We start from the raw sequence: 23,113 nt of genomic DNA, 5'->3' as shown, positions 1-23,113 counted from the left end.
TTGCTTGGGACTTCTGGGTGATTTTTAGGGAGTTGATCCGCAGTTGCTAGGGTGTTCTGCATGATTTTTAGGATGTCACTATGTAGTTTCTAGGGTGTTCTGTGTGATTTTTAGGGTGTTGCTGTGCAGCTGCTATGGTGTTCTGGGAGATTTTTATTGTGTTGCTATGCAGTTGTTAGGGTGTTTTGGGAGATTTTTGTAGGTGTTGCTATGCAGTTGCTAGGGTTTTCTGGGTGCTTTTACTATGTTGCTTTGCAGTTGTTACAGTAGGTGGGTGCTTACCCACCACAAATAGTCAAAAGAGCTCAATCCTAAATCTTAATGATATTCTGGTTCCCACCATTAGTGTCAGTCTAATCGCTTTGAAAACTACTAGAGCAACATTTTTGGCATTTTATTTTGAGGCATCATTCTTGTCTAGCACAGTTTAGTTTCAAAATCAAGGTATAATATTTAGGGTTAGGGCTTTGTTGAAATTGCTAACTTTAAGTATGAGCAATAAAAATTATTTGTCATAGATAGCACCACATTTTATACCATACCATGATTAATAATGTAACTTCCAATCATCGTGTTTCAGTGAGGGCTATGAAAACAAGTAAAGAAAGACATTAATAAACCAAACTTCTCCCAAAAAATTACCCCCCACACACACACACATAAACACACACACACACACACACACACACACACACACACACACACACACACACATTGAGATGGAATCATAAAAAGAATGATGAAACCTCTTGCAAGAATCTCAGCACTGAGCACGCCAACGCTGTCACAGATGAAACACATTAATAGCCATGATGCGAGACAGTCTGGCACGGGCGGAGTAACATCACAGTTACCTGTAATTAATCAGGGCGAAAAGTTGTCTGTCTCCACTCTGCTTTGGAAAAGATAAGGTCTTTAAATCAGTGAGGCTTTGATCCACACTAATGGTCTTAAACAGCAAGCTTCACACTAATGATGACAACCTCAGTAAAAGGGCAAGGCCAGCCGTGCCACCAAATGAACCACAATTTTTGTCTTCTTCCATCCATCTTCATATCCCCCAGAGAACCCATTTTTATCTTTCCTTTTTTGGAACAAATGTGTCACCTCGTCTTACTTATCAGAAATGATGACATTCGGTAAACATAAACAAACATCAGTCTCGCACAGTGTCACGTATTTGCAATGAAATCATTTAAACTGGGCACATTACCCACTGAATTGAAGGTTCTAAGGGTGTGTTTAGTGTAAAGGTGATATCACACAGGTGCAAGTGATACATATGTAATATATAAACACAATGTTTGGAATATTCAAACAAGTCATTATTTCATTTCTTCCCATCCTCCATCAGTAATAAGACAAACAAAATAAGACATACTTCTTGTCGCTAAAAAGAATGCAAAAAAAAAAAAAAAACACAAAAAAAACATATCTAGGACGGGGAAGGGGAATGAACAAACAATAAAACTGTCAGTGCTATCAATCAAAAATCTCCAATCAAGTGTGGCAGAACATATGCATGCAAATATGAGACTGATTTCCCAGGAGGCGACAAAACAGACTGAGAGAATAAATGGATGATGTGCTTCTCAATGGACGAAGAACTCAAGAGTGTCGTGGAGCTGAATGATTTTTCGTAAGAAAGGAACTGAACCGATGAAAACTGATGACTTTCTTTATGGACTTAATTGCATGGCGGGCCCCTGGTGTGCCAAATCCAGTTGTGTATCATTAATAGATGACTCTATAGGAACATACAGTATGTCCTTGACTGGAAACTCAAAAAAAAATTATCTGGATGATTAAGGTTTTTTTTTTTTTTTTTAGATGGTACTGGTAATACTATTCAGCATCCTCTCTCCTGAAACCAAAGGGTCATGACAAAAAATTTGGCTAATTAAAAAATAGATTAACTAATAACTAATTAACTAATAAATAACTGATAAATAATTAAATTAACTAATCAATAATGATCAATTAACTAATACATAATTAACTATTTGATACAAATAAATACGTGTTTAAATGAATTGTTAGTTATTACTGTTATCATTTTTTATTAAATATAAATAACTATTAATTATTTTTTATAATATAATCAATAATTATTATTATTTGTATTAAATATTCATTAAAAAACATAACAGTGTAAATAAATGCATTATTGTTGTTATATTATTATTAATAAAATAATGATACTAATTACAAAAATATTGTTAAAATGTATTAATAATCAAATAAAAAACTGCTCACTTGTCTATTTATATTCCTCTATAAACAGAAATCTGGCCAACATAAAAGTCATTTCATTTGTAGCTCTACAGTAGGACTATGATTTTTTATTTTTTATTTATTAAACATAAATTACGATCAATTAATGTTTAATATATTTAATAATAATACAAATAATTTTTTGTGGCTCAGTGGAGAAGGTCCTGAATTTGAGTCCAGGCTCATCTGGGCCTTTCTGTGTGGAGTTTGGATGTTCACCCCATGCTTGTGTGGGTTTTGCCTGTAGGTGTGAGTGAGAATGTGTATGTCTGTGTGTGTTGCCCTGTGATGGACTGGCCACCTGTCCAGAGTGTTTTCCTGCCTTAGGACCAAGACAGCTGGGATAGGCTCCAGCACTACTTGCAACCCTGCATAGGGCAAGCAACTATAGAATATGGATGGATTATTATTACTATTATATATAGCAGTAGTTTTTGTTAACTATTTATCAAAAGGTAGCTCTAATTATCCATTGTGCTGTTCTGCTGGCCACTTCAAATTCCTTAAGCAACATTCAGAACATCCTGAAATTCATTAATTGTACATCAGAAGCAAGTCTCAATTAATTCTCGTTAAATTAAGTACTGTCAAAGCCCAAAATATGCATATGTGTCTCAGCATTTTAAATTATATGTTTGTTTTCTGCATGTCTATGCCTCTGCACTTTCGCTACCGACAGTAGCGTTTATAACCACTGCGCAAACCACATAATTGCGTGGGGCCCTAGACGGACAACTCCACAAAAACCATTTGAGGGGTAACAATGAATGCTTTTTTGCGTGGTTTGCTGATTTCCATTGTTTTTCTACGTACACACGCGCTGGACAAACATCCTTGACTGCTGCATCGCATCTCGCTGTTTCTTCAGTGTCTCACACAAGACTTCCACATTTTTAGACACAGTGTTATGTTAAATATAACTTCAGTGTGGGTTTTTGTGAGACAGGACTGTGACAACATCGTCCTATGTCTGTCTTGTGTTTCGTTGTCTGTCTTTGTGTGAGCACACGGCTTCAGTTTTGATTTCCCTGCCGTGCGCTCTATGGTCTGTCTTGTGTTTCATGTCCGGAGCGTGGTGTCTGGATCCTGACTTTCCTGTCTGGTTCGGTTTCGGTCAGTGTAGGGATAAATATAACTATAAACAGGTCTCAAAAATGCATGTCTGTGTTTTGAACTAGTTCAGGTTGCACTGAAGTGATTATTACAATGTTTAACATTATTAAAGATTATTCTGCACCAAGAAAATTTTCAGCGCATGATAAATGGCAGCTCCAAGTGAAAGTAAAATATATAAGACAGAAATATATTAATATTGTATACAACAAATAATCAAAGTAATAATAATACTGTATCATTCTGCATTATAATGAAAACTGGACAACAGTTAGTAATGGTTAGGTTATAAAAATAATAATAATAAATAACAACTGAATTCCAAAATGCTAGTGAGTGAAATAGTAGGTTTTTCACACCCTGTTCATAAAAAAAGTGTTTTGTAAAAATATACAGTACTGTGCAAAACATTTAGGCACTTGTGAAAAATGTATGTCTTCAAAAATAATGTCATAAAGAGCTTTCATTTATCAATTAACATCATACAAAGTCCAGTAAACATAAAAAAGTTAAATCAATATTTGGTGTGACCACTCAATGTTCAGTGGGGGCAATGCCATCTGTTGAAGGGCTCCCTGTTCTTTTATTCTATTCAATTAGCAAAAGGAATGGTTGGGAGACTAAAATGTACATTTGCTAATGACACTCTAAAGCTGAAAATATAAATAAACATCTTAAGACAAATATTTTTGTAAAACATCTTATGTGCATTTGACTTTTTCACAGTAGCTTTTTTTTGTATCACTGTATTAATGAAAAACTGGAAAACCTGCATTAAATATCTTGAACTAGAATTTTATTTTATTAAACATTTTGAATGTACCTGACTACAACGGCTGATAGGATGAATTTAAAATTATGATTTAAAATACATTTTATGTAATTGTTTAAATAACATTTTCTATATGGGGCCCCGGATTGGTTGCTTGGGGCCTCAGAAATTGTAAACCCGCCCCTGGCTACCAACAAAATCATCCTCCAGATGAGCGTCTTTGCGCTCTCCTTCGATTACCGGTTCGTAACCTTTTAGGCCAAAGCTCAATTCACTGGCAGGGTCGCTGCTAGCCTGATTCCGTCTGGTCGAGTGCAGGCATGATGAGAAGGTGAAGACTTCCTCTTCTTATTACTTATCGTGGAGAGAGTGCTCAGTTTGTTACAAAGGTCAGCATCATCTGTAGTCAGCACACACTCAGGAGGTAGAGAAGCACATGGAGGCTCGAGAGCTGACCCAGATGTATTTACAATAGAAACAGTGTCTGCAGAAATATGACAGCCAGATTTATGGTTATCATCACCATTTGTTGCAATTTTAAAAGTGTTGTATTTTATATGGTGAGAAGCCTTTTCTGAAACATTTTAACAACAAGAGCACCCTTTCTGTATAATCTCTGGAAAAAAATCTGACTCAAGTGAGAACATGTCCTGATGGTAATATACTGCTCATGTAGAAAACATAAAACTGTTCTTCTTGTTTCTCCCACAGGGACCTTCTATTGACTCACCGTCTCTATAAATATCAATAATGGAAATCTAATTGCTAACATACTGTCAAGGATTTGAAGAGGCAGGACCCAAACGCAGTGAGAAAAAAGGGAATTTATTAAACCAAAACAGTCTGAAAATATACAATCACATAGGGGAAAAATAATCCAGACAGGCACCCTCTGAAGCTGGGCTGGGACAGAGGCACTGGAACAGGACTGACCGGAACCAACATGACCAAAACAGGAAGTAGTGAAAACCAAACTGACATACACACGCAAAACAAAACAAACTGGCACTGGACAGCACACATGAGGAGAGTAAAATTGAGGGAGAAATTAAACAGATTAACAGACAGGGAAGGTGTGACTCATTAACTAATAATAGGCATACAAGGAGGCAGGGCATGATGCATGACTGGGAGACACACGGCAATACAGAAACAAAACAAATCCACGTGCTCTCACAACACACAAACACTCAAATGGCATGAGCGCACTTCACCAAGACAATAAGGCAATATATGCTCATGCCAGCCAACAGACAATATGAGAGAATGCGTAGCAACACTAGAAAAAGCCTGAGCATACATAGCGAGGCAAACTCCACGCGATGCACGCAACAGGTGACAAAACGAGAAAGTACACTGTGCGAAACTTCGGCCATGAATACGGGTGTGCCTTGCGTTGCGCTCTCATAGCGCTGCACGCCCGGGTGGCAAGTTGTCTTCATGTTTTGCTGAGCTCAGACCAAAGTGACCGAAACTCAGCAAAACATGAAGACAACTTGCCACCCGGGCGTGCAGCGCTATGAGAGCGCAATGCAAGGCACACCCGTATTCGCGAGATACAGACATAAACTATAGACATGAGCGCATGCCGCTAAGATGACATAAGCGTAATGCACTCACGTCAACAACAGACAGAACATGGAGCATGAGTGTCCGGATCCCTACACTGACCGAAACCGAATCAGACAGGAAAGTCATGATCCAGACACCACGCTCCGGACATGAAACACAAGACAGACCAAAGAGCGCACGGTAGGGAAATCAAAACTGAAGCTGTGTGCTCACACAAAGACAGACAACGAAACACAAGACAGACATAGGATGATGTTGTCACGGTCCTGTCTCACAAAAACCCACACTGACAGGACCATGACACATACATAATGTTTCATCTTTCATTTTTATACCAGCGCTCATGTTCCTCCTCGCCTGTGTTCTTTTTAATGAGTGTATGTAAATAAGTGCATAACCAGATTCCTTGAAGACTGAGATGAATTCCACAAAGCTTGCCAACTGATTAATTGCCGCACTGAGGATGCCCCAGGACTGCTCTTCAGACAAAATATCTATTTATAGCCCCTGGAACCGGCGCATCCTGATGATGTCACCGACAGAGGCTATAAATTCTTGTCAATTTCATTGACGTTTTGCACACATATTAACAACTCTAATAGAATAGAACGCATCCAAACTCTTTTATTTGTGCTGGATTCTATAACTGAGGCATTATGCTTTAATGATCTCTTAAAATATACATACATGGGGCTGATGCACTGGAAACAATATTTAAAAAATGTGGATGGAAGGAATTTACATATGCTGTCCTGAGAGAATAACAGAAAATGGAAAAATAGCATTAAGATTGCCAGTGTGTGCATATGTGTGCTTAGTTTTGGGGCAGGAGGGGCACTTTCTGATCTACCACTGGCACACAAACAACATCATTAGTAGATAGGGAGCAATGGTACAGTAAGATCATAATTCAGACACGCCGATCTGCGCCTGTGGGGTCTGCATGCCCTCATACAAAAGAGAAGACACCCAGAGAGTAGTGAGCAAAAAGATACCGCAGAGACCAAGTGATGAATTTGTGAGAGAAGAACACTTTGATCTGCTTCAGCAAAATACACTGCAGCAGAAAGTCTGACTAAAGCACTGTGAACTGTGAACCTGAGCTTAACTTGCACTCACCGAGAGACAAGGAAAGGGCATTACGGGAACAAAACAAATTGTTTCAGCTTTTATTAACAATGGCTGATGACTGGCAATGTCCACCATGACCTCTAATACTGGGCTTAATGTAGTACATTACATTTCCCATAATGAGACAATGTCATAAGTATTGCAACATTGTCGTAGAGAAAAAAAATATTGCTTAGAGGTTGCTTTTTCATATCTCACAAGACTTAAAGGGATAGTTCACCCAAAACATTTAAATGAATTGTTTACTCACCCTCATGCCATCCCATATGTGAACGACTTTCATTCTTCTGCTAAACACAGTCAAAGATTTAGAAGAATATTTCAGCTCTGGTGGTAATCACAATGCAAGTGAATGGTGAACAAAATGTTGAAGTTTCAAAAGCACATAAAGGCAGTATAAAAGTAACAAATAAGACAAGATGTGAATCACCAAAAACACTAGAAAAACAATGTGAAAGTGAATGTGGAGATTTAAAGTTTAATATTGATATGTTTCTCACCCACACCTATCATATCGCTTCAGAAGTTATGGATTTAACCACTGCGGTCTTATGGATTACTTTTGTATTGCCTCTATGTGCTTTTTAGAGCTTCAAACTTCTGGTCACCATTTACATATACACTGCATGCCCAATTATTAGGCAAGTGAGTATTCTGATCTTATCATTATTTCCATGCACATTTTCCAACTCCAAACCATATAAACTTGAATGCATATTGGATTCAATCATTTTCAGGTGGTACGTTGTGTAATGACATTTATATCAAGGTGTGTATAATTATTAGTTAGCTTCAAATCCTCACAAAAAAGCCACAAAAGAGATTTAACTTACACTGAAATGTCAAATATTGTCAAATGCCTTTCAGACGGCTGCAACACTCTTGAAATAGCTAAACTATTGAGGCGTGAGTACTGGACAATGAAACGTTTTGTTACGAATAGTCAACTGGGGCGCAAGAAAAGGTGCAAATTACCTGCAAAAGACTTATAATTAAAATGTGAAGCTACCAGGAACCCATTAAGATTCAACTTTATTGTCATTGTGCAGAGCCAATGAAATGCAGTTTTTTTTAGCATATCCCAACTAAGCTGGTGTCAGAGCACAGGGTCAGCCATGAAACAGCACCCCTGGAGCAAATAGGGTCAAGGGCCTTGCTCAAGGGCCCAACAGCTGTATCTTGACAGTGCTGGGGCTTGAACCCCTGACATTTTGGTCAGTAACCCAGAGCCTTAACCACTGAGCCACCACTAGCTACCAACCTGGAGTATCCAGAAGAACAAGTTGCCAAGTGCTCAGAGAAATAGCCAAGGTCAAGAATACGGTGGCCGAGAGAGCTCAACGTGCTGCAACATAAAGAAGATGCATGCAAATAGAAAAAAACGCATGCAAATAAAAAACACCCGCAAATTAAGAAAACATCTTCATCAGTTTCACAACACACGTGTGGTCCAAATACTCACAACACAACCAAATACAGAAACGCGCTTCAAAAGTTCACAACACAACCAAATACAGAAACGCGCTTCAAAAGTTCACAACACAACCAAATACAGAAACGCGCTTCAAAAGTTCACAACACAACCAAATACAGAAACGCGCTGCAAGTAACACAGTCCACAACGGAAATGTTTCCGGGGGAACCAAATAAGTGATGAACCCGGCTGGGACGTGCTTATTGCACGTGAGCATCCCTATGCCCTACTCCCTTCGAAGGGCAGACGGCAGAGCTCTTCAAGTGGGACTTTGGAATGAGTGTGCCATTTATGTAGCCATTTGGAACGCACTTGAAGAAGGGAGCAATGAAAGACAACTTCCAACGTAATTATTTTCACCTGGGATGTTCCCATGACAACGCAGCACATTGTCCATCAGCTGAATAGCTGTTCTGAGGACAGAAATATAATGCTGTTAACGTAACGGTTGCAAATAAATTTATTTTTACTTTACAAAAAAACTGTTAAAATATGCGTTTTATATATCCGTTATATATCTGTGTGTCAGTGTCTCAACTTTAAAACATTGGACCCTACATTACCTAGACCTTCTTATGAAACTTTTCTTTATGAAAATTTAAACATAACATGAAACAATTTGTATAGTGTAACTCAGAGCCATGGAGAGAATGTAAAGATTAATATCTTTCCTTCATGTTCTTCTTCTCTATCTTTTTTATTTATTTTAGTTTTCAGCTCATTGTTCTTTTCTCATTTCTGATGACATTGAACATATTGTTAATACATTTTGTATATTGTATACAAGTTGTATGTCATAAAAAATTAATATCTGTATGTTTTGCAGAAAAAAAGTTAAAATAAATAAAATAAAATAAAGAAGAATTTTGAGCTGTAAGCAAAGAGTAGAAGAACTATAAAAAAGAATAATATTACAATATAATATTCTAATATTATTTCTATATACAATATATTACAATATAATTTTAATATTATAGTTTATTTATAAAAAAAAATCTAGGCTTTCACTTCTTGTCAATATCAGTTCTTTGCTGTAAGCATGTCCCAGCCGGGTTCGTCACTTATTTGGTTCCCCCTGAAACATTTCCGTTGTGGTCTGTGTTACTTGCAGCTCGTTTCTGTATTTGGTTGTGTTGTGAGCTTTTGCAGCGCGTTTCTGTATTTGGTTGTGTTGTGAGCTTTTGCAGCAGCGTTTCTGTATTTGGTTGTGTTGTGAGCTTTTGCAGCCGTTTCTGTATTTGGTTGTGTTGTGAGCTTTTGCAGCGTTTCTGTATTTGGTTGTGTTGTGAGCTTTTGCAGCGTTTCTGTATTTGGTTGTGTTGTGAGCTTTGCAGCTTCTGTATTTGGTTGTGTTGTGAACTTTTGCAGCGCATTTCTGTATTTGGTTGTGTTGTGAGTATTTGGAGCACACATGTATTGTGAAACTGATGAAGATGTTTTCTTAATTTGCGGGTGTTTCTTTATTTGCATGCGTTTTTTTCTATTTGCATGCGTTTTTTTTCTATTTGCATGCGTCTTCTTTAGGTTGCAGCACGTTGAGCTCTCTCGGCCACCGTACAAGAAGGCCAAAACATGACAACCACTGAATATATTCACACATTGAAGCATCAAGATTGAGCAAAGAAATATATGATGGACCAGATGGATGGGACCCATGGCAGGATCACTAATGGACACAGGGTACCACTTCGAGTCAGGTGCCAGCAAGGTGGAGGAGGGGTACTTGTATGGGCTTCTGTCATTAAGGATGAGGTAGTTGGACCTTTTCGAGTTGAAGATGGACTGAAACTCAACTCTCAATCCTACTACCAGTTTCTGGAAAGTACTTTCTTTAAGCAGTGGTACAGGAAGAAGTCCTCACCATTCAAGAAGTCCATGATCTTTATGCAGGACCATGCTCCATCACATGCATCCAAGTACTCCACTGCTTGGCTAGCCAGCAAGGGCCTCTAAGATGCCCAAATAATGACTTGGCCCCCTTCCTCACCTGATTTAAATCCTTCTGAGAATTTGTGGGCCCTTCTCGAACATGAGATTTACAGTGAGGGAAGACTGCATTTAAGAGGCTGTGGTTGCTGCTTCAGCAAAAGTTGATCTTGAACAGATCAAGAAACTGACAGACTCCATGGATGGAAGGCTCATGGCAGATATTGAAAAAAAGGGTTGCTATATTTGTCACTGAATATTTTTGAAAGGCCAAAAATGTTGCTTAATTGTCATTTTGTGTTACTTATTTGTTGCACCTACTCTAAAAATTGAAAATGAACAACTGAGTTGGGAGAAATTATTTTTGTAATTTAGTTGCCTAATAATTGTGCACACTAATGGTTGCCTAATAATTGTGCTCACTTATATATTCCCCTGAGAAAGACAAAAGTCACTTTTTCTTTGTTAAACATTCAGGTTTGAGGTTCAATAACATTTTGGATTGACTGAGAGCATTGTGTTTGTTCAACAATAAAAAGGAAAACAATTTGCCTAATAATTGGGCACGCAGTGTATTGTATGTACCTACAGAGCTGAGATATTCTTCTTAAAATCTTCGTTTGTGTTCTGCAGAATAAAGAAACACATCTGCGATGGCATGAGGGTTATTAAATGATGATAATTTTTCATTTTTGGGTGTACTATCCCTTTAATGGAGGTCTAAGTTATGTTCATTTAAGTATTAACTTTAAAGATGTTTCTCCTAAAATTCTTAATAAAAATTGCTTAGAATAGCAATTGAAACAGAAAAAAATGGAACAATTGTTGAGATACAGTAAGAGTATAGGTATGAATCTTGAAAAACACGTCATGTCAGAGTCATGTGTCACGACAAAATCAATAGAATGAAATAAGAAATAGCATTTTGCACCAAGACAAATAAGCACATTTTAGGACCATTATGCATTGTTACATTACTTTCATGTGACCTGGGTATATTTTCGTGAGATTCATAGACCCATACATCTTTCAAATTATTATGAATTGTATAGCTCAAATAATTTGGTTTTGGAAGTATTTCATGAGAAATGTTTGAGCTCATATTGGAATCTCTGAGTTTTGACTGCAGACTTTAGTATCTTGGCAAATCTTTTCTGAAACTATAGATGAGGCACATGTGAGATTATATGGCTATTTTTCTCGGGAGAAAAGTCTGAGAAGCAGGATTGTAACGTGATCAATGGAAAGGAGGAGGCGAGAAACGGCTTTTCAATATAAATAAAATTTTAATGAGAAACTTAAAAGACAACATAACCACACACATGACGGACATGTCCGCTAACGATCTCTCTCTCCCGCACGACCCCCTGCAGTCGACCTTTATACCTCAGAGGCTTGATTAGCCTAATACGGGACCGGGTGTGTATGATCACGACCCGGCCCCGCCCTCCGCCCTGTCACATTCCTCCCTCGTTCTCTCAGGCTGGGGAGCCCCCGGCCTGATGTACAACCCCCTTTCCCTGGGGGAGGGCGCGCCTTCTACGCTGTCTGCCGGCAGGTCATCCCCATCTACCTGGACGAGGGAGGGGACAAGAGGAGGGAAACAGAAATAATTAAAATGGGGGGTATTTCCTGTAACAGTGTAGTACCCCCCAAATCACTGTAAAATTTTAAAGAGGGTAAAGGCCAACGCAGAGCGACAGTGAGAGAGAGAGAGCCCCTTCTCCCCTCGCGGTTGGCGGCCATCGTCCTCTTTCAGGCGGCCTCCATCAACTCTCCATTTAATCTCATTTATGTCTAGGAGAAACAGTTAAGGAATTCAACCTGATCTTATGGAAATAACAGTATGTGACTGTCAAATTTCAAATTTAGTGTGCCACTAAAAGCTAATTAAATGTTCTCCCTAACAGATGATATTTTTAAGGTTAATGATCTATTAGGATTAAAATAAAAAATAAAAACTACCTACCTACCTCACCTAAACCTAAACCTAATTGAAAGTGTCATAAAAAGCAAAAGTGAGATGAAAAATGCTGCAAAATGTTGTGCCGCTTCTGACACTTTTGGTTCACGTGTTGACTTGCATGCTCCTCTAGACTCAAATCCTGGTACTTCGCATTGCAAGTGCAGTTGAGCTATACCACAGAACTTGATTATGTTTGAAACACTTGTAAATGTAATTGATTGTGTAATGCAGACATAAACATCACCTTACAAGTCAAGTGTTTTAATGTCATAAGTTAGCATTGTGAGAGGAACAGAGCAAAAAGTAAGTGTTAATGAACGAGATTCTGCCATTTTACTCACTGTGAAAGTGAATAAAATCATTGTTATAGCACCTCTAGTGTTTCTTTAGAAGGCTATTGCAGTATGTACTAGAGCCACATAAAAATAATTTTGGACAATACAGTATGTAGGAATAGTAACATGATTCTATAAGGTTGGCAAAATTAAAGAGATCTCTGTCATTCTTTCCAATGGTTTGCTTTAAATTCAGCATTTTGTTCTGTTTGTTTTGCTCATGGCCATGGATCATAAATACTTAATCAGCTGAACAACTGATTACATGTTAAAATGAAATATGAAACATAATGACCATGTCAGATAAAGAGATGTAAAGGCTCCATTAAGCTGTTCACAGAGTAACACTTCATCTAATTAAAGCATGCACGCTCACAGAGCACCTCTCAAGTGTTGCCTTCGCTCTTGCGGTTCCGAGGGGTTTAGTATATTTTGATTCCTGGCACGTTTTTGGAACAGGCTTATATTGTAATCACCTTTTCTAATTGCCCACAGTGCAAGCTCGCCTAAACCCCCGGAGAATTCTCCCTGACCTACACAGTGTACGTTATGTCCCATTACCACTAATGAACTCTATTTTCCTCAGCTAAAGGGAAGTTAGAGTTAAACCTACTCTGCAGGAAAGGATTTTTAACTTGGAACAACTAATCGTGTTCTAAGTGTTGGCATCAAAACAACTGCAAGAATTGCTAATTTGAGAAGTTTGGTTGGTTAGACATTCACTACTCCAAGACAAGTGGATCCAAACTGTGTTGTGAGAGTGAAGGAAGCTTAAACAGATAACAGAGTTATAGGAATGTTTAGTAGTTCATTTTGTAGTTAAAATTTATCCTAATCTACACACAAACACCTGTTCACAAACTATTCAGTAATTTAAAGGGATAGTTTACCCAAAAATGAAAATTCTCTTATCATTTACTGATGCCATTCCAGATGTGTATGACTTTCTTTCTTCAGCAGAACAAAAACAAAGATTTTTAGATAAATATCTCTGCTCTGTGGGTCCATAGAATGCAAGTGAATGTTGATCAGACCTATGTAGCTTCAAAAATCACATAAAGGAAACAAAAGTAATTCATATGAAGTGTTTAAATCCATATCTTCAGAAGCAGTATAATAGGTGTGGGTGAGAAACTCAACAATATTTAAGTCCCTTTTTACTCTAAATCTCCACTTTAACTTTTACTTTGTTTCCTTTATGTGATTTCTGGAGCTACAAAGGTGAGATATCTCAACACATGAGATATTCTTCTAAAAAATCTTGTGTGTGTTCTGCTGATGTGCAAAATATGTGATGGCATGACCCAGGTCCCATTATCAATGTAAGTGTAAAGGTATTTTTTTTTAATGTTTTATCATCCAGCAGCTGAGAAATTAAAAGGATGATCACTTCGAAAAGTAATAGCCAACCTCACCTCAACAAGACTCTTGATTTGAGGAATCAGTCATATATGTAGCATGAACAATGCAGGCTGAAGTACGTGCCAACATTTATTTCTTAGGGTTTGTTCAAATCTCTTACCATAAGTATATCAAGTAATAATAGTGCTTGCCTTACAAAGCACCACTAATAATGCTTTCACACATCTGAGTTAGATGTCAGGTCATTTAACATACTGAGCACAGCAGCAGTTTAAGTGTCCCCATATAACATGTAAGGAACATAATTACTCACTTTGTAGATTAAGATCAGTTAATTTATCTTCCACTGTTAAGTCAGAGCACATGGTTTGAAGTGCAGTTTTTCCTTGAAGCTCAGGATCCTCCTGATTTGGGCTAATTTTGCCACCTTCTTTATGTTAAAGAAACATTTGAGACCAAAATAAAACACTTTGTGTCCCCATTAGACTTCAGAATTCAACAAGGAATTCGTTTAAAAAGAGCAATTGACATGACAAGGAAATAGTATTGGCCAAAAGTACTGACAAAGTATCTGTGGGCAATGGAGGAGTCAGCAGACAACGAAGCAGGTTGAAGGTCAATTCCTTTTATTAAATAAATTGTCCACAGTTGACGGTTACAGTCAAAACAGAAACAATAACAAAAACTCTTTCTCTCTGTGTTTTAACTCACTGGACACTCTCTCCCCTCTGATGCTCTGGCATGCCTTTTAAGTGTCCCTCCACCATCACTATAATGAGACAGGTGTTAAGAGACAATTATGAGCCAGGTGACGAGCCTTACCGCACTCCCTCTCCCGCAGACCGATACATGACCATGCCCCCCATGTCACATGCCCCCACAGCTGACTCAGGTCGAGGGCAACATATTCTGAACAATCTTTTTCTTGTGTTCAGGAAGACAATAGGTGTGGCTAAGAACCACCACCTCGATATGGTGCTCTATGAGGTTTGTGCGACCAGGTAGGGGTGAAAACACATCAGCAAATTCTGATGGCAATAGATGGCAATATCTGTAAGCTGTGACAGCGAGAGGTGGTCTCCGCAAGGGACCTTGGTGAATTAACTTGATTTGGGAGATACCTCCGGCCTCAGCTACGCCCTCTCCGGAACGACCGTCACCAAGGCTACAGGTACCGCCTCCCTCCATGGTGGTAGGTTTGACGTGCCCCTCCCCTATCTATACCAACCCATCGGTTTGTGGGTGAAAAAAAAATCGACTTAATGCCTAATAATTTATATAGTTCACATGACATGAATGTAGTGCCTTGATCAGTGAGGATTTCCATTGGAATCCCCACTCGGGAGATAATTTTGAAGAGTGCCTCCGCAAGACTGCATGCTGAGATGTTGCATAGAGGCACTTCGTCCCTGTGAATGGGATCCCCCTCGTCTGCATCATCCTGATGCAGAGCCGACATTGACAGCCCTGGCACCGCTTCACCAGCCATATGGGGATTTTCCACTGCACGGTACAACTCAACTCAACTTGACTCAGCTCACTTTTTTGGGGTTTTCCACTGTGGATAGTACCTAGTACCTGGTACAACCTCAGTTGAGGTTCCAAGCAAGCCGAACTGATACTAAATGTGACGTCAAAATCCTGCAGATCACTGATTGATCAGGGAGAATCGTCACTACTAGCATCACTGGATTTCCGATACGTGACATCAACCTGCTAGTTTTAAAAGTTAGTAACAGTGATAGCAGTATCATTTGTTCACGCGACTTTCGAATTGTGAAAATAGAAATGGCTGTGCACAAAACCAAGCCATGGTCAATAAATAAGGTGCAGACGGTCCACTCGTTAGCAATGAGCGAAACAATAAAGTCTCTCAGGAAGTGTCTCAGCTGTTGGCCACACAGGTACCACCGGACCTACCAACAGTGTAGGGAAAAGTAAAAAAAAACTTAAAAGTGAATATATTACCATCAAATAAAAGTGGAAGTGGTTCAACCAAATGGACACTATCTGAACTGGCGAGCAATGGGAGGGAGAGTGCCCTGGACATAGCCACGATGGAGGATGGTACGTTTTGTTACGTGAAGTCTATAATCTGCTTGAAAGCTTCATTTTATTTTGTTGACCAGCTACTGGATGCTTGCTTCTAAAACAACCAGGCCAATTTAACTGTTACACTTGTGTAAAATCACCATGCAAGAACTGCTTTATGCAGCACAATGTGCTAGTAACTAACAGCTAGATGTTGTAATACTGTTTTGGTCAGTTTGTGTCATGTTTAAGATGATGTCACAGCAGTAGAGGCGGTGCAACTATGACGATCAGTATATAATCCCACCCACGTTGATGTGGCACTAAACTGCAGTGGAAATGCAAGCTCAGAAATGTAAAGCGAGTAGAGTTGAGGCGAGTCGAACCGTAACGTGCAGTGGAAAAGTGCCAATAGTATCGCATGCCACACCCTGCCCCACTACTTTGCAGGACCCATCCACACACATTACCCTGAATAGATTTTTAAAACCAATTGGTTCCCAGAATTAGTGGATGGATGAGTTGGGGATTAACCGCAGCCTCGAATATATGCCTTTTTCCCCTGATTCGTATCTCAATGGTAACCACCGGGTGCTTGTGAATGTCACCATGCACACACCTCACCCTCAACTGTTTTTTTTTAATCCAATGCCCCACCTTGCACCAAGCGTTGGTGGATCGATCTGGTGGAACTACTCCAGAACAACCAGATCGATGACTTCCACGACTCCACGGGATCCCCAACCAGCAACCACTTCCGGCAGGTGTCACAGAGCGTCCTTCCTAAAGATCAGAGAGTGGAAAATCTGCCGACTCTGCTCCGGGGTCTGACCGACACGTTGCTGGATGGATTTCTTCAGGTGATTGTAGTCCAGGAGGCTGGCGGCGGGGAGTTGTTGTGCAGCTGGCTGCGCCTCCCCAGAGAGTAGTGGCAACAGGCAGGCCGCCCACCTGGCGATCAGGACTTGTCGGTCCTCTGCTTGTGCCTGGAGCATGACTTGGAAGCGTTGTTCAGGCGTACCTCCGTGAGAGCCTGTTGTTGTGTTTGCTGAATGCTGGTGAGGGTCTTGAAAACTTTGCTCCATAACGGCGTACTCCTTCGGCACCACTGTAAAAGCATCTTGGTCGAGCCTTACCATTCTCCCTCTCCCGCAGACCAACATATGACCATGCCCCCATGCCACAGTATCAATGATCTATTGGACCACATAAAGAAAGCTTTACAATCTTTAAAATGCCCCCCAAAAAAAACATTTAATCCAATTTCTACAATGACAAAATGAACTTAAGCTAAAAGGCAGTAAGTGGGCCATAACTGTATCTTATCTTGCACCTAATACAAGTTAATAAAATCAGATCTTCACCTGTGCTTGATTTTTCTCTCCCAACTCTGTGGATTCTCTGAGCTCTTCTAGTGCCCACTCTCTCCGCTGAAGGCCTTTCAAGTGGTAGCTGAGGCTGTACATTTTCAGCCCTGTCAATATTGAGAAATACATTACTAAAAAAGCATTCCTTACTCCAATATGCACAGCTGAACTACTAAAGTTATTTAGTGATTCCAAGGCAGCACTTAAAATTCCTCTTTTTATTTTTCTTCTATGCCACAATTTTCTGAAATTTAAAGCTGAAGTATGTAACTTTTTCAGTAATAAAATAATTTATCATATCCCAGCTTAGTATGCAGAGACAACTCTTAGTAAGCCATTCATAGTTGTTTCTCAAAAACTTTAAGCACTGTCTGAAAATGTTTCTGTTTGTTTTGAGTGACCTTCTTAGACCTGCCCCAACAAAATAACTCAATCAATGGTGAGTTGGGGTGGGGCTATTTCTTTATTTGACTAAGACTAGGGGTGTATTCAGAAAATTGTTTGAAAACAAACTCAGTTTGGTGGCACATACATTACATACTTCAGCTTTAATTCAGCTCAAACAGCTTACATACTACATAGAAAGTTTGTTTTGTCAGTTTTACTGTAGGTGTGCTAATGTGGTTTTAATTATCTTCGAAGAACATTTGAATCTTATTTTAACAAGGTTAAGATTTTAGTAGAAGTATAAATATGACAATCTCCCATTGACCACTGATAGAATCTTCACCATTTAAAAACACATTGGCATCTTTGTATTATTTGCATACTGAGTTCCGATTAGTCTTCTTTCTTGAATTTCATGAGTTTGCTGGTATATATAGTCCTGGAGCGTATTAAGGTAAACATATTTTGTGTGATGTCCAAAGTGGTGGGGCTTGAGTGCGAGACTGAGCTCTGAGATCCCCATGGACTATCGGACAAAAGGGGGAAATGGAGACACTATTTGAAATAATTGGTTTAGACATTTATAAAATATAAAGGTGGAGATGGGGAGGTGAAGGGATGCCAAAAGAATTGTAGCCGCAGCGAGGGAAGCTACCACTTATATATATCCTTAGGATATGATTGGCAGGCCTAGATGAACAAGCTCCTCCCAAACTTACATTTGTAACTTCATTTATTTAGATACTTTTGATTGGTTTTATGATTGGTTCTTTCTTTCCTGCATCTATTCATAATTTTTAGCTTCCTTGTTGATTTTCATCAATAAGTCTGATAGCATGTGTTGATTCTTATGTACAACAATCTTTGTGATACTCTTTTAGTACAGTCAATGGCAAGCACATGTGCAGATAAGGACTGTCCGCGTGACCACCTGGAAAAAAGGAACACATATGTGAGAATGCTGTTTGTAGACTACAGCTCAGCATTCAGCTCCATAGTGCCCTCCAAGCTTGATGAGAAACTCCAGGCTCTGGACTTAAACAGCTTGCTGTGCAGCTGGATCCTGGATTTCCTGTCAGGCAGACGTCAGGTGGTTAGAATGGGCAGCAACATCTCCTCATCACTGACCCTCAACACTGGAGCCCCACAGGGCTGTGTTCTCAGCCCACTCCTGTATTCACTGTACACACATGACTGTGTGGCAACACATAGCTCCAATGCCATCATTAAGTTTACTGAAGATACAACGATGGTAGGTCTGATCACTTATAATGATGAAACAGCCTGCAGAGAGGAGGTGCACACTCTGACATGCTGGTGTCAGGAGCACAACCTCTCCCTCAATTTCAGTAAGACCAAGAAGCTTGTAGAGGACTTCAGAAGGAAAGACAGAGAACACAGCCCCATCACCATTAATGGAGCACTGGTGGAGAGAGTCAGCAGCTTCAAGTTCCTCTGTGTCCACATTACTGAGAAACTCACATGGTCCATCCACACTGAGGCCGTTGTGAAGAAGGCTCACCAGCGCCTCTTCTTCCTGAGACGGCTGAGAAAGTTTGGAATGAACCACCATATCCTCACACGGTTCTAGACCAGTACAGTAGAGAGCATCCTGACTGGCTGCATCACCACCTGGTACGGCAATAGCACCGCCCACAACCACAAAGACCTGCAAAGGGTGGTGCGAACTGCCAGAAACATCATCGGAGGTGAGCTTCCCTCCCTCCAGGACATATATAACAGGCGGTGTGTGAAAAAAGCTCGGAGGATCATCAGAGACTCCAGTTCTCTGTCTGGAGACAGAGTCATGGTCTGCTCTCACTGCTACCATCAGGCAGGCGGTATCGCAGCATCAGAACCCACACCAACCGACTACATGACAGTTTCTTCCCAAGCAATCAGACTTTTGAACACTTCTCATGAACAATAATCAGCACTTTATTAATCTTATATCTCACACTGGACTGTCAAATATATTCTCCACAATATAACTACTGCATATATATTTTTATATACTCTTATTTTTAATTTTTATTGTATGTGTATTCTATATTGTTTGTATTGTTTACTGTACATTGTATATTAGTATTGTGTTGTGTAAGTATGTGTACATTTGATATGTAAATTGTGTTGTGTAAATATGTTGTTTATTGTACATTGGTATGTGTCTCGTCACTGTCATGACTGCTCGGAACTGCACACAAGACTTTCACCTACTGTTGTACTTGTGTACATAGTAGTGTGACAATAAAGTGATTTGATTTTATTTTGATTTGATTTAACCTTATGGATTATTTTATGCTGATTTATGTTTGTTTGATTAGCTTTAAAATGTTGCCACCCATTCACTTGCATTGTATGGACCTACAGAGTTGAGAAAGTCTTCTAAAAATGCATGAGGCTGTATAATGAGTAAATAATGAGAATTGTAATTTTTGGGTGAACTAACCCTTTAAGGGCTCTTGTCAGATCTGGATGAATTTGTCAATAAGAAGAGATGTTTGGAAACATTTCTAGTAATTGTTACAGTGAAAATGTCCCACAAGGACATTATATATAATGCTGAAATATAATCCCTTCTTTGCTATTTCATAGCTTTTAAAGTCCTGTGTGGATTCTTATTTTCAGTGTAGTTACAGTTTGTCGTAAGTATTTAGATTGTTGGTTCTGTACAGCAGTACCGCCGCGCTCTAAATGCAGAGAACACAGCCTAAGTAGGGCACCAACTCCGGTCGTGGAATACACACTGTGTCTGAAACCGCCCCCTATCCACTATATAGTGAACTATTTCAAGTTTTCACTATTTTGTAGGTGTGTCTGAATTCTGAGTGAGCCACTCATTCCCTACTTTTGTTCACTCATTCTTACCCACAATGCACTCTAATTTCAAGTGTACATTTCAAGTACGGTTACTGGCGGTTAATTTCCCACAATCCACCATGGGGAAGACATACGAGCTAGGAGTTCACTGCTTCCTTCACTCTTGCAATATTTTATTTAACGCTGAATGTATTACATTACTTTTTGACAAATCATTACTTGATTAAAATAACATAATAACATATAGAGAGGCAAAACATACAGATACATTTTAAAATGTACTCTTTATTTATCAAATGTGCACCAGCCCCAGAGCTCCGACACTTTCGTCTGAATTCACTCATTTTGTTCACTTACTGCTGAGATATCGTGCACTAACTGCCATTCACTATATAGGAAATTGTGAATGAGTGAACAATAGTGAACACAGCCACTCTCTTCGCACGATCACCTTGCTCCGCGCACCTCACTGTGCATGCAAATGCTGTCTGTTCTCGCTCCAGTTGGCGATCACGCGAATGGCAGTGATTTATGCTCAGTTTGGATGTTTACGTGGATTTATAGAGTTCATCCGCCTGAAGTAGCTGCGATAATTTCCAGTACCCCCGCGAGGGCGCAGCGTAAATGCATAAATACTGCTTGACATGCGGGACAAAGCACATAGATATATTGCTGCACTAATTGTACACTTAAAAACTAATGTCATAAGAGCTCAGTTCCAAAATCACCCTGAAAATGACCATCTCATTACACAGAAAAGCCTGCATTAGAATTAGAGCCAAAACTTATCTCGACCCGCTCCGAGCAAGATTTTAACCAGCATCTCCAGGATGGGAGACATTCTAACGAAGAGGCTAAAGGCTACAGCCTCAAGCGTCAGTTGCTAGCGTGCCACTTGAGGCTAGGGGAGTTTACACACACTGCATAGCACATACCAGCTGGCTACCGTTACACTCATCCCCCTAAAGTTCACTCCCATATGGGTCACGGCACCATTGTAACCGGCCCTGCTCAACCTGCTCCAAACTGGAGTCTCTGGCCAGGGAGGTGGGTGCGCTAACAAGGAGGCTAAAGGCTACAGCCTCTAGCATCAGTTGCTAGTGCGCCTCTTGAGGCCGGGGGAGTAAGGTTTACACACTGCACAGCTACCTACCAGCTGGCTACCATTACAGATGCATTAAAATGGTTAAATTAATTATGGTATTAAGCAAGAGAAGCGAGGCAACAACAATATGACTGCCTTTGTATTCAGTTGAAGGTTTGCAATCCTAGCAATTACGGACCCTTGCCATCTGTTGGTTCAAAATTGGCATATTTTCAATTGTTATTTACTGCAATGCTGCAAGGAAAAGCAGTGTTAAGGTCATGCCCACCTGGCAACAAAACAAATAATACTGCAATATGCCATTTCAATATAACAGCCAGCTCAGTATCCAAGGTTGTAAGCTATGACTACAGGGTTTCATTTACAAGGCCCACAGTGTTTTGATATGTAGTTGCTAGGTGATGAAAAAGGAAAAATTACTAATGGAGAACGAGAGTCTGTAGTCTTTTGTTGCAATTTTTGTATACAGAGAAACATTTAGCATGATCTTATTAAAGGGATAGTTCAACCAAAAAATAAAATGCACTCATCATTTATTCACACTCATGCCATCCCATATGTGTATGACTTTCTTTCTTTTGCAGAACACAAACAAAGATTTTTAGAAAAATGTCTTAGCTCTGTAGGTCCATACAAAGCAAGTGAATGGGTGATAAAACTTTGATGCTACAAAAAGTACATTAAGACATCCTAAAAGTAATCCATGATACTTCCGTGTTTTAATCCATATCTTCAGAAGTGATATGATACGTGTGGGTGAGAAACAGATCAATAATTGATTCCTTTTTTGGAAGAAATTCTTCTCCTGTGACCAAAAACACAAGAAGAAGAATATGAAAGTGAAGTTTATAGTGAAGATTGACTGAGGATCACTTCCGAAGGCATTGATTTAAACACTGGAGTCTTATGGATTACTTTTATGCTGATTTATACATTTGCATTGAATGGAACAAAAGAGCTGAAATTCTTCTAAAAACATTAATTTGTATTCCATAGATGAAAGAAAGTTAAATACATCTTTATAGTGAATAGTGTATAGTGAATGATGATAGAATTGTAATTTTTGGGTGAACTGTCCCTTTAAAGTCTCCAACATTTTTGGTCATTAATTTCCGTCTAACATTTTGTTATTTCAAAGGGTGAAATTTAATTTTCAAAGAATGAAAATTCTGTCATCATTTACACACTCTTATGTCATATGACACTTTTCTGTATGACTTTCTTTCTTCTGTGGAGCACAAACTTTACACAAACTTACATCTAGTTTTGAGTACCACATAAGAAAAAAAGTCATACAGGTTTGGAACTACATGAGGGTGAGTAACAGATGACAGATCATTCATTTATGAGTGACTATACCTTTAATATGTTGCGAGGGCAGATGTCACATGTACGAGTCATTTTCTAGAGTCTAAGGGTGAGATGACAACAGTCTGGCACTTTGACATGAGGCCAGCAGATGTCTGAATAAATAAAAA

At 39.3% G+C, this 23,113-nt stretch overlaps 1 pseudogene; it reads right to left on the bottom strand.

Moving 5' to 3' along the window:
- Positions 1-23,113, bottom strand: part of LOC127653776 (uncharacterized) — a 41,620-nt pseudogene that overhangs the window by 4,291 nt on the left and 14,216 nt on the right.

The sequence above is a fragment of the Xyrauchen texanus genome, chromosome 13 (assembly GCF_025860055.1).
Source record: "Xyrauchen texanus isolate HMW12.3.18 chromosome 13, RBS_HiC_50CHRs, whole genome shotgun sequence".
NCBI classification, from domain to species: Eukaryota; Metazoa; Chordata; class Actinopteri; order Cypriniformes; family Catostomidae; genus Xyrauchen; species Xyrauchen texanus.
This window is presented reverse-complemented; position numbering and strand designations above follow the sequence as displayed.